The sequence below is a fragment of the Palaemon carinicauda genome, chromosome 25 (assembly GCF_036898095.1).
Source record: "Palaemon carinicauda isolate YSFRI2023 chromosome 25, ASM3689809v2, whole genome shotgun sequence".
NCBI classification, from domain to species: Eukaryota; Metazoa; Arthropoda; class Malacostraca; order Decapoda; family Palaemonidae; genus Palaemon; species Palaemon carinicauda.
Genome location: NC_090749.1, coordinates 2,429,800 through 2,443,753, shown reverse-complemented (window position 1 = coordinate 2,443,753; position 13,954 = coordinate 2,429,800). Strand labels below are relative to the sequence as shown.

The 13,954-nt window shown below is 37.9% G+C and overlaps 1 protein-coding gene across 1 annotated transcript in view; it reads right to left on the bottom strand.

The window, feature by feature from the left end:
- LOC137618636 (zinc finger protein ZFP2-like) overlaps window positions 1-6,432 on the bottom strand; it is a 30,735-nt gene extending 24,303 nt beyond the window's left edge. Inside the window, exon 1 of the mRNA XM_068348759.1 lies at window positions 6,298-6,432. The gene's annotated coding sequence lies outside the window, so the exon portion shown is untranslated. The remainder of the gene's footprint in view (window positions 1-6,297) is intronic.
- Window positions 6,433-13,954: the final 7,522 nt, after the last annotated feature.

The following is a 13,954-nucleotide window of genomic DNA, read 5'->3' as shown; positions in this document are numbered from 1 at the left end:
CCCCGAAGATATCGTTGTCCGTCGGGAGACCAAGGTCCGTTGGAAGACCGTTGTCCGTCAGAAGACCGTTGCTCGTCGGAAGACGAGGTCAGACTGCTGTCCATCTGCACCAGGGGTGGAAGGTCAAAAAGAAGGAGTTGTAGGCTCCATACGGAGATTCAAAAAGGCGCCTCTAGCACCCTTACAGGGAGATGGGAGGCCCTTACGACGTTGCAGACGGTGAACCTTACGGAAAAGGCGGCCAACAGCAACAACAGCAGAAGAGTCATCCGAAGAGGAGTCTCTATGAGTGTACTCTCTCGTGAACGAAAGAGAAACACTTCGTAGAAGAGACGGGTCATCCAGTGACCTAAAAAGAGCAATCCTCCGAAGAGGGGCTCTGCAGTTGCCCAGCCCCTTGAGCATAACTGCAGGTGCAACCGCTCAGCACCAAGAGCATAGTCGCACGAAAAAAAGGCAAGAGAAGAACCTCCCAAAGGGGAAAAACTCAAGCCTGGACAGGAAAACTTCCCTCGAAAGGAAAGTTCCCCACCCAAGGAGGCGAGCCTCCTGAGTGTTCTAAAATGAACTGGAGAGCTGTCAATCATCACGGGAGTACTTCCAGGAGAAGGAGACACGCCCCTGACGAAGGTCTATAGGGGAGGCAGCAACAGCCGAATCCCCAGGCCTCAACAAGACAGCTCACTCCGTTGTCACATTACAGAAACGAACTAGATCGGTAACTGTGGAAAATAAAAATAAAAATCATTAGTTAACATTCATTCCCCCGGGAAGCTCCGAAGAGGAATCCCGAGGGAAAGGAACACAAGAATTACACAACAGGCATGTGCCCTCACAACCACTTACACTCACGGAAGGAGAGCTGTAACCAAAACAGAATTATAAAAATTATAATCATGTAACTATGTAATTAAGTAATTTAAAAATGAATAAACACTAAATAAAGAACGAAAACCCCGAAAAGAATCGTTCTACAAAAGCTGAAAAATCAACAAATACAATTATATTCATAAACTAATTGAGACAAAACGTACGGCGTAGCAACCCCACCCTCACGGGAAGGAAGCTACTCAGACGTAGTAAAGGTAACGTAGTAAAGGGTGAACGACCTCAAGAGAGAGAGAGAGAAAGAGAGAAAGACCGTAGTCAAACTCCATCGCGACCCATGAAATTACACCGTGGTGGACTAACTGCCGAGGGCTACACAGCGATATCGTACACTACACACACAAGCACGAACTCTGAAAAGGAAACTTACTGATTTCTGTACTCAAATATATACATAAACACAAAAAATGTTTACATATATATTGAGTAAAAGAAAAGTAAGTGATTAAGTAAAGACAAAACAAATAATGGCTGCCAAGCGAGGACGAAGACAGGCACGTCTGTCCGAGGACGAAGACAGGCACGTCTGTCCATTGTCCGAGCCAAAAGTGAAGTGAGACATTTCATCGGTGTGTGAGGGAGGGAAGGGTCCCCTACCCCTGCTAACTAGCGCGGGGTAGGAAACCCTCGTTAAAATCTAATGGCTCGTCATTTCAGCTACGCCGAAAGTAATACCCAATGTAAATAGCGATGTTTGTATTTCGGTTACGGAAAACTAAAATACGGCTGCACTTTTAAAAAGTCTCTTTTGGACAACCGTTTTCTCTCGAGTTTGATAATGGTATATTAAACACACTGAGCAAAGTCAAATAGCTTATGTAGCCTACTTTTAAATAATATTTTTCCGTAGCACTAAACGTATTTTAAACCCCAAAACAACTGTACTGCTACTTTTCATGTAAGATGATACAGGTATATTATCTGCTTTTAATTTTAAAAGTATAGTTTTTCTTGCTTAAAAACAATAAGCAATAAAACTAGTTAACTTGTTTGATTTTAAATGTAGTCTGATTTGTTTTTACAGTAATTACCAACATTAGTTCAATATGCAGTAAAATTATAGAATAGTACAATAATCGTTATGTTTAAAATATTAGTGTGAGTATTTTACGGCGTTATGAATATTTTAACATTGATAACTGGTGGATATTCATAGTTTTTGAGTTGTGGAGGATCAACTACCATAACTAAAGACCATCGGTTTCAGCTAGTTGTCACCATCAAAAACATTCAAAACACTTTTAAAATTGGTAACTGATCTGCCATGGTTTCCCTTGCAATTTGATATGATGGACGCCTGAGTATTTTGCAGTTATGTTACAATCAAAATAAGTAATAGAAATGTTAGCCATTAAACATGTTTAAATCAACCAGTAAATTTCAGGAAGTCCCTAAAGTGAAGAGGAGAGCGAGAATGGAGGGAGGAATCTAACTTGCTGATTTCGACTGGATTTTTTATTTTTTCTGTTTTGGAAATTTCAAGGTTTGGGGGATTGACCGAGGCGTTTTAGTTGCAAGAGATTCGGCCATTTCAAAATAGCTGTATGGTCGACCGAACAGAATAGCAGCTATCAGCGTCCAACTCAAAACTGGCGTGGAAACTAATAATAAAACATTAGGGTCGTGTATTGTTTGAATAGTAAGTCTCAAATTCTAGTCTTGCTCGATTTTAGTTATTAAAGCAGAAGCAACTAAAATAACATATAGTGGAACCTTTGTATATCAGCGCCAGTTCCTCCATGAGCATTAAATAAGGACACCAACAAGCCTAAATTCCGCCCCCCCAAACCTAACATACAAGCTGTGTCCTTACCTACTTACCTAATGGGGGGGAGGGCTAACGGCGCCTGTGACACCCCGTTACACTGTCGTATTCTTAGCCATCATCATACATACAGGTGGCCCCTATCAAACACACACCCCATATAAAGTTCTATATTTAAAAATATTGTACAATTTACAGAATTTTGTAAAATTATAGTTACACACAGAACAAAATTTTGAACAGAAAAGTTTTGTCTGGAGTAAATAATGAGTTTTCACTGAATCTGAACTTTATTTCAACAGCAAATATACCCTGAAACATGGACCGTCTAAGAACAGGAATATTTTTTTTTTTTTAGAAGCCTCATGTTTTTTGCTTCGCCGTGCGCTCGCTGAAGAAGAAAAACACCAAGTTCCCACATACTGAAGCAGTACATGCTGAGCTGCGCATGCTAACCCATTGTTTATTGTTTCTTAAGTAATCGAGTTTATACTTGCAGTGAAAATAAGGGACATTTTCAATGAAAATAGGCTAAATCTATTGGAAACACTTGTCAGTAAAAAAGCTCTCTCAGTCCGTAATTATGATAAAATCCAATATTTAAAATAACTATATATATATATATATATATATATATATATATATATATATATATATATATATATATATATATATATACATATATATATATATATATATATATATATATATATATATATATATATATATATATATATATATATATATATATATGGTAAAGTTTTGGATTCAACCAAATTGGGAAATGTATTATATTAATATATTTTCCTAGTAAAGCACGTGATAACAAAACACTTCTTCTCAATACATTATTGTCGCTAATGCATACTTACAGAGAAAAAAAATATTTCAGGAATTGAAGGTCTTGACTTTTTCTAAGTTTAGTGTATATCTTTCCATGGGCACGCAAGGTAGCTCTTGTTAGTTTGTATATCTGTTTTCATCTTACTTGGCTCCTCCCCATTGCGCAATGTGACAATATTTGCTTGAATGCGCATTTGCTCCTCCCACTAATGTCGCTCCTCCAATCTAAATACTACTGGGTTCTTTTCAAGGGTTATTATTGGACGATTCATTGGTCTCTCAGTCTTGTTTCGAGGATCTGTTTTTCGTGCAATATAACATTGTAAACGATAGTATTTTGTTTTTTTCCCTATTTCATTATGGGAGAAACCCGTGATTGTCGTTTGTTTTCGGTTTTCAAAAGTTCCGGTTTCTATATTTTCATCACACGTCACTTGACTGTCATGGATCCTCCGGTACGGTTGTGTGAAATATGTCGTTATTCCTATTTTGATGTGATCGGCAGATTTCATGGGAATTATAATGGAACTCCTGAAGTAGTGAATCGTTTTCTAAGGGAGCATTCCGTATTACCTTTAAGTGTCCAGTGTGGTAAATGTGATTCGCCTTTACATTTTCGTGAGGATAGACATGTGTGGTATTGTACCAAATCTGAACGTATTCCAGTACTTGATGATTCAGAAGAGGGTCAACCACAACCTTCCACATCTTCATCGTCATCTTCCCTTTAAGGTAAGAAGTGATTTAACAAAATATATATATTCAAATTTACCCCTGGTTAAAGGGGGGGTCGCAGGGGGGCCAAGGCCCCCCCCCCCCCGGTAGGGGTACAGGGCCCCTAGGTTAGGTTAGGTGGGTTTGTTAGGTTCTGTGGTGCCCTGAAAATTACTGTGGCCTTAAGGGGGGGTCGCAGGGGGGGCGAAGCCCCCCCGGTAGGGGTACAGGGCCCCTAGGTTAGGTTAGGTGGGTTTGTTAGGTTCTGTGGTGCCTTGAAAATTACTGTGGCCATAAGGGGGGGTCGCAGGGGGGGCGAAGCCCCCCCCCGGTAGGGGTACAGGGCCCCTAGGTTAGGTTAGGTGGGTTTGTTAGGTTCTGTGGTGCCCTGAAAATTACTGTGGCCTTAAGGGGGGGTCGCAGGGGGGGCGAAGCCCCCCCCGGTAGGGGTACAGGGCCCCTAGGTTAGGTTAGGTGGGTTTGTTAGGTTCTGTGGTGCCTTGAAAATTACTTTGGCCATAAGAGGGGGTCGCAGGGGGGGCGAAGCCCCCCCCGGTAGGGGTACAGGGCCCCTAGGTTAGGTTAGGTGGGTTTGTTAGGTTCTGTGGTGCCCTGAAAATTACTGTGGCTTTAAGGGGGGGTCGCTGGGGGGCCCTACCCCCCTCCCCCCGGTTGGCCTAGTTAGGGGTATGGGGGAGGGGTGCTGGAACATTAATTATTCATTTATTGCAAATATCATTCAATGCCCCAACACCCTCCCCCCCTTCCCCCACCCAAAACCCCGGTTCCCAAAGGGTGTCCCCCATAATTGGTGGGATGAACTAGGGTATACATAGTAAATCTCTAAATAGGTTGGTTTGCAGTCAAAATAAACGTTAAATTCATTGAAACCACACTATTTCTGATGCAACAAATATATTTTTATTGCATTTTTCCAAATTTGGCTGAAACTAAAAATTTACCATATATATATATATATATATATATATATATATATATATATATATATATATATATATATATATATGTATACACACGCACATACACACACACACACACACATATATATATATATATATATATATATATATATATATATATATATATATATATATATATTATATATACATATATGCATATATATATATGTATATATATATGCATATATATATATACATATATATATATATATATATATATATATATATATATATCTATATATACATACATACATATATATATATATATATATATATATATATATATATATATATATATATATATATATATATATATATATATAATATATATATATATATATATATATATATATATATATATATATATATATATATATATATATATATACATACATACATACATACATATATATATATATATATATATATATATATATATATATATATACATACATACATACATATATACATATATATATACATATATATATATATATATATATATATATATATATATATATATATATATATATATACATACATACATACATACATACATACATACATATATATATATATATATATATATATATATATATATATACATATATATATATATATATATATATATATATATATATATATATATATATATATATATATAATTTTCATTATTAAAGTCTGTATCCACATTACAGTGGCTGCCTACAGTAGGTCATGGGGTTGAAAATGCTGTATTTAGAGAGGACATAAGATTTTGCAATTTCTAATGTCATAATTAATATTGAACTAAACTACAATAAAACCAATATAGCACAAAGAAAATATAATTGAAATTTAATAAGAGAAAATTGAATTTGGACCATTTCGTGAATTTGCAACCACTACTCGGTTAGTTATGCCTTTACATTGCATGAAATGGTCAAGCAAAAGTAGTTACTAAGCACAGATGCTCTTTTGGACCAATGGACGCCATCAATCCAATGTTGCTTGGGGTCATCATAAAGGCTTCAGTCGGTCCTGTCATATAATTAACTTGTAGGCCTACCTTTGTAATTACGTAACTATAATCAACACTAAAGAGATTCATTGGCAATATAAACTTACTTTTGTGCACAATAAAGGATGAAGTAACGAAGAATCAACGAAATTAACTGGCAGGTAATTTGAGAAAGACGACATAACCTGTCTTTTTGTTATGGTTATACAGAGAAGAATGAAGTCAGAATTAATCCCTAGAAGACTCCCTAAACAAACTGACAATTTGTGAAAGAACCGTCAAATTTTCCCCAAAATAAGAAGCAAATTTCCCCCTAACAGTCTTCAGCGCAATGTAAAATACGTTTCATTTATGCTATTGTATCTTATAGTTACAATATACAATTTAATTAATTTCATAGATTTTTTTGTAACAATAAACACTAAGATTTCGGTTAATGCAGCATAATTTTTAAACAAAACTCGTCCCTGAATATGCCAGATTTTCCGAATTTGGGAAGAATTCCCTAGAAGCAGACGTCATGACAAAGAGACCTATACAAGCTGTCAACAAACCTAAAGACAAAATACAATCAAAACCACATATACTGTAAACATTGAATACAACTCTTCTTCAGTAAACAATGGAGATATTAACTTTGATATCTCGCAAAAAAAAAGAAAAAAAAGCAAATTTTTGGCAAAAATACATATTTTAGAATAATAAGTATATTTTGGGTTGCTTTCAATCTTAATTTATCGATATGTTATTAAGATTGTATAGAAAATGAACACATTTCAAAAGAGTAATTAGAAACTTACTATCTAATCTTTATCATTTGTATTTTAAATATTTTTATATATAAAATCAATTTCAATAAAAAATTACTGAAAAAATATTATAAATAATTAAATAAAGTATGTGAAAATGTTTTTAATTCCTTTAGTCATTTGCAAAGATATTAAATCCTAAAGTTATTTATGAAAACTTGTCTAGTAAAATATGAAACAAAAGAATATTCTTCTTTTACCTATTTTGTTAAGGAAGACACCTTTACAATTCCCCTTTTTACACTTGAAAAAAATCAATCATCTATGATCTTATCTGAATTATTTTATCTTCAATTTTCATCTTAATTTTTTTGAAAGATGAAAATTTAAATATCTTGTTGCGTACTATAAGCTTTTAGATCTAAATGTGGCATAACTAACTATTCATATTTCATTTGTCTGGGTCACTGATACTAGGTTGGCTTCCTGTGAGCGATCAGACAAAAATCTCCTACCATTACCAATCCACATTTAGCCAGCGTGGTGATGAAAACTGTCCAAACCTCAGGCATGAATAATGCTGCGTTTGTATTATATATATATATATATATATATATATATATATATATATATATATATATATATATATATATATATATATATATATATATATATATATATATATATATTGTGCTAGGCAGTGTAGGCTATCTTAGCAATTCATGTTTGCCAACAGTTATATAAATGGATGAGCAACTTGGTGGAGTAACAAGAACTTTGGGTCTGGAGGCCATAGACAATGTGTCTCTTTGGCTTCTACTCCCAATGCCTGGCAGATGATCTTATCGGAATTATTATGGATTGACAGGGGTCACTTGCTTTAGTTAGATAGGCATTGCACATCACAAGGAACTGGCTATCCTTTGATGAATCTAGCCAATGAATCCTCAGTGGATTTAGTCAGTCTAAAGTCAAGAGAAAATGACAGAATGGCTTCCAGTCTCGGGCATAGCGGGGTGCTAAGAATCTCCTAATTTATAAATACTAAACAAAATTTGAAAATTGGCAATTGGAATGTTAGAACCATGAATTATATTAGGAAGTTACAGCAAGTGGAGAATAAATTCATGAAATGTAGTTTGGATATTTTGGCCCTAAGTGAAACACGTTGTAAGGGGATTGGCAAAGAAATCTTAGACCAAGGCAAAAGAGAGCTGTAAATAGTAGATTGTTACTAGCAAAGTTCAAAACAAAGCAGTGCAATATGAGTATCATAGTTTGCTATGCTCCAGCAAATGAATCCCCTGAAGAAAGGAAAGGTGAATACTTTGAAGAACTGCAGATTGTAATAGATGATACCCCAGAGAGAGAAATGAAAATTGTGATTGGTGACTTCAATGCTAAAGTTGGAAGAAATACTCAAGGGATAAAGAATGTGATGGGTATCGAGGGTATTGGCGAAGTTGCAAATGAAAATGGAGCGAATTTCATAAGATTCTGTTCAGACAACAATCTTGCCATTGGAGGTACCCTTTGTCAACACAAGAACATTCATAATTGTACATGGACTTCACCCTGTGACAATTACAAAAATCAGATAGATCACATTAACATTAATAAAAAGAGAAAGAGGACTCTAAGAAATGTAAGAAGCTATAGAGGTGCAGATATTGGTAGTGATAACCAGCTCCTCCTTACCACACTAAAATTAAAACTGAAAGCACCCAACAGAAAGATAGATAGAATACCTAGGTTTGATACAACTAAGTTTTTAGAAGAAGAGGACAGAGAAACATTTGCAATTGAATAAGGAATCGATTTACAGTCTTAGAGACTTTAAGACGAGAAGAACAGACAATTAATGAAGAATTATGTGAAATTACGAACATATGTTAGTCAGATGGTAGTAAAGTCTTTGGACATGCAGTTACAAAGAGAAAGCCATGGATATCAAATGATACTTGGGATACTATAAAAAGGAGACAAAGATAGGAATTGATTGTTGAAAGTTTTCGAGGAAGTGATGAAAATTACAAGGTTGGGCTTGCTAAGTAATCCAGTATTGATAGTGAGGTCAAAAGAAAAGCCAGGAATGACTGGAGAGAATATTTAGATTAGACAGTAAAGCAGATGAGGCTGACAAAGCTATGAATTCAGGATGTGGCTATGGTGTAGAAACTGCTCATAGAATTATAGCAACAGAAAATGAAGAAAGGCAACGTTGGATGGAACACTTTAGTGAGGTTATGAATAGGAGATATGAAGGGAATAATTTGGTTGATATACCTGAAGCTGGTGAAGACCTTGATGTGCTAATGAATGAATTCAGTGTGTTTGAAGTCGAAGCTATCCTAAAAAAAAAAAAGAAAAAAAAAAAAAAAAAAAAGAGACGGAAAGCCTCAGGATGCAATGCAATTACTGCCGAGATGATACTGGCTGAAAATGAAGTGACCCCTAAAAGATTATTTTGTAGAATGTGACATGAAGAGACAAAACCCGATGAATGGGAATTAGGAGTGTTGGTTAACATAGCAAGAAAGGGAGACCTGACTGATTGCGATCATTACAGAGGCATAATACTTACATCAGTTGTTATGAAAATCTATAATAAGCTTATTCTAAAGAGACTGGAGAGAAAGGCTGGTGAAAGTTGCAATGAACAAATTTTCATTTTGAGATATGTTGTACAGCAATGCTTAAAATGTAATAATCCCCTTTTGATGGCAATTGTGGACTAATAAATGATCTGGAAAACAATCTTTCAAGAACTGCAATTGTCTCAAGACAGTCTCTGCTTGTCTACCCAAAATAACAAGAAAAATAAAGTTCAATACAAAATTCGAGGCATCACTCCTAACTTCCTTTTTAGGACTAATAATAGATCCAGAAAGTAAGCCAAGGCTCTTTATTATTTTGTAATGAATTTAACTCTCAAGTGTTATATGTTACGTTAAACTTATGTACATTGTATTACAAAACTTTTGAAAATGGCTTATTGTTCAAGTATATTGATGTAAATATAAAATAATTTGTTTTATTTCATATATGTTGATGTAAAAATAGAAAAATAAACTATTAATTTTTGTATATGTTAATGTATTTATAACTCAAAATATCATTGTGTCCTGGGACAGGAGTTCTCGACACTTCTCATAATTACTGTACTTCTGCGCCGGCTGCCTGACAAACGTGAGTTCAACAGGATGATTCGAGAGTGGGTTCCTGGAGCATCGCTATTGCGTAATGTTACTCTTGAACGATCCAGAATTCTCTAGAGAATTGTTCCTAATATAAAAGGACAGGTGCATGCGTGCGTAGATTGCCCGGACATTATTCCCGGATGGCGCTCTTAGACAGTCAGTCAGTCATAGCCCCCAAGGTGGAAGACCCAACCAGTGTGGTCAGGGTTTTGCCAGATCTCGGCCCACGACAATCTGCTCAAGTGTATTGTTCCGACCAGAGCAATCTTACTTTTCAAAGTTACTAGGCACATATGCAAGAGAATCGACTCGCCCAAGAGCATACACAACCAAGACAGGCCCTCAGAAATGACGTACAGTCTCTCAGCCCTGAGAGCATAACTGTAGGCATGGAGATGCAGTTGCTCAGCCCAAAGAGCATGACCGCAGTGATAGGATTGGGGGTGACTGGTCAGGATCAGTGAAAGTCTGACATGGAGGCCTGGAACGTGGAGCTCTTTTGGGCTTAGGTGGCTGTGGCAGGGCTTTTGCAGCAGTGGTAGGTGGGACGGTCTGCAATGCTGTCAATCTTATAAATTGCTCTGGACACCTCCTGTTCTAGGTGTGGTGAGATCCACCATAATTGGGACAATTCAGAGGGATCTCTAACCCGTTCTTGTGGGTGTCAATGCATTCTTGGGTGGGATGCCGGCGGCCTCAGACTCCAAAGACCGTTAAGCTCCTGCAGTTTTTCTTGTGGTGACGAAGCATAGCGGGTTAATGTCTAAGTCCTCTATGAGGAAAATTCCACATAGTCCGATGTCCAGTGACAGTGGGATTGGCCCAATGAAGGTGACTGTGACTTTCTTGGTAGGCAGCTTATGGCTGCCCAAATGGCGTTCAGCATGGGCAACATTATTGCAGTCAGCTATGAAGGTCAGTGGCATCTTGACAGAATAGTTGGAGACAACTGCTTTCCTCAATTTCCTGGCAGGATCAATATAGGCCAGGGAGATTTCTCTGTGAAAAAGGCTGTTGCTATCCTGATCCTTAGGTGTAATGATCATGTCACCCTTTAGATTTGCTCTGGGAGAGATCTTTATTCTTGGGTTCGAGGCTGCAATGGCAGCAACCGCTGCATAGGAAGGTACACCTTCCACGGCTGGTGCTCTATATCCATAGAGGTGGGCTGTGATTTTGGAGCAGGCTCAACAGTTGGAGGGAGTGTACCTGTGGCTTTAGCAAGTTCTGGAGTAGGGCCAACGGTTGGGGTGAGTGTGGCAGTGACTTCAGCTAGTAGCTGTGTTAGGCAGAGTGTGCAATTGCAGTCTGGCTGATGTGCCTCAGCCAAAGCAGGAGGGCGAGTGTCTTTGGAAGGATCCAGGTTAATGGCTGACGCTTCTTCTTTAGTTGTTGGATTGCTAGTAGGTAGTGTGGCATTGGAGGTGGCAGTAGGTGGTTTCACTGTTGTTCCACTTTTTTCTTCTTGGCAGGTGGCATCCTCACTGATTGAGGAGACAGATCAAGAACAGGAAGACCACGTTCCTGATAATATCTATTAGGTGGAGCCTTCATGCAGTCAATATCTGGATTTGATTTAAAACTAAGCCATCTAGGTGGCATGCCCAGGGTCTTCAGTATATTCTGGAGAACTCCTGGGGTATGGAAGTATGGGATCTCAATGATGATGAGCTTCAGTGGTAGGGCTTTCTTGTGCAACGGAGGCTCCCTATTCCTTCTAGTGACAAGTCGATATACGATGTCGTGGTACAGATTACAATCATTGCATCTGCACTATATCTTGTGCTGGACACAGTCCCAATCAAACTGCAAGCCCAACTCTGCAGCCAGCTTGAGAGCAAAGATCACAAATTTTCCCTTTTGATCACAGTATGCAGTACATTCCTTGCATTTTTTCCTGTCCACATGACAGAAGTCTTGATAGTGCTGGTGCTCCTTGCTATAGCAAAAGCAACAGATGAATGTTCCGCTACAAGAGCTTATTGGAAAGTCGACAGTGTATGTCAGTCCTGAAAATTTCTGCCACCAAACTGGCAGGGAGCTGGATGTCCCTTGTGCCAGGTAGGACAGTTCTTGAGCCGGCAGAAAGATCATTGCTTGCTTTTTAGAGTGTACAGCCTTGTGCTGGACACGGGCTCTTACATTGGCAGCCCATTTTAGAGATTAGGGGGAGGCAGAAACGAGAGACACCTAACTGAACACTCCTTGTGTTGGAGACATTCTCTAGCTACACCCTCTGTGACTCTGGACTTTAGTGACTACACCCACCGGTAAAGTATTTTGAAGAAGACAAAGAAGACTGAATCATTATTTATCATTAGAAGCAGGAGCCATATTTCTTCCTGTCAACATTTTATATCTGAAATTCCACAACGCCATCTGTCCCTTGCTTTATAAAAGTTTGGAAAATCAACTCGTCCTACTTGGTAACAACTTTCGTTTGTTCGTTGTATTGTATATAAACAATTCCTATTGGTACAGGATTTTCCCTTGTTCGGCCCTTAGATAACCTATGAAATAAAGGATGGTTGTTAGACAAAAGGAAATTTGAAAGGTCTTTAGTTGTAGAGACATACAAACAGAGGAAGAATGATGGTGGTAGTGGAAGGGTTTCCATCTTGTCATGGAAATTGGTAGTTTGAAGGGGTTGCAAGGCCTTTGAAACGTAGAAAAATGTTGCAGGTAGGGTTGTCCAACCCTTTACTCCCTAGGGTCCTTGAGGAAAAAGTTTTGGAAAAATACAGGGGATGTGTTTAGGGCCTTACAATGAGGGGATGAGATGGATTTTGAAGAGGGTTTCAGAGGCTGTTACCTCAGTGGAGGTAGGTTTGAGAGCAATTGTCTGTGGATTTCTATCTTTTCAACAATTGCTTTTACCAATGTGGCTGCAGTCTGCCTAGCATGTTACGAGTTGATGTCTGCTTGAAGGTTATCCCTCAGTTATGCTTTTCCTCTACATTCTAGCAGGTAGTGCAGGAGGGCCTGTTGTGGTGTGACGTCACAATATTCACAGGGTCTTTCATTATAATTTTCCTTCATCACCCAATTTGCTTTATACCACAGCCTGAGTCTGTGGATGCATATAGCCCTCTCTCTTGGCGTGTGTCTGTCAATTAGGGAGGTACTAGGTCCGTCACCCATGTGTACCTATACTCTGTCTATGTGTCTGGCGCTTTTGGCTATCTCATTCTCTGGTATTCCAATGTGACTGGGAATCCAGTTGAGAGTCACAGGTTTGCCTCTTCAATTGTGCTGATATAGGAGTGCTTTGATATCAGCTAGTAGAGCCTTGGTTTCTTTGTTCTTTTCCTATTGCAAGGCCTGCATTGAGGATCTTGAGTCAGTATGAATGACTAAAGGTCCTTCATTTTCAATGGAGTGTTTTAGTGCTTGTTTTATCACAACAAGCTCTGTCTGCATGGTGGAGGCATTGTTGAATGTTTTCCAGCAGGCCAAAAAGTTATTGGAATATACTGCAGTTCCTATTGTCTGAAAACCAGGATCTACGGTACTATCAGTGAAGTAGGTCTGCGCCCCTGCCGTTTTTGTACTCCTGATTACTTCCTGGGCTACCTTTCTTAATTCCACCATTGTGCAGTTCATATATTTATCCTTGCTTGATAGATTGCGCAACCTTTTGCTGGACACGGGCTCTTGCGCTCTCAGTATCGTGACTTAAGATGAAATCACGATAGTGTATTTATAAAGACCAGTAAGCAGTCATCTATCTTTTATTTTGTAAGGGAAATATTATGAACATTATGCAGTGTGAGATGCGTAGAAAATTATAATTGTTGTATTGAATTGTTTGTAAT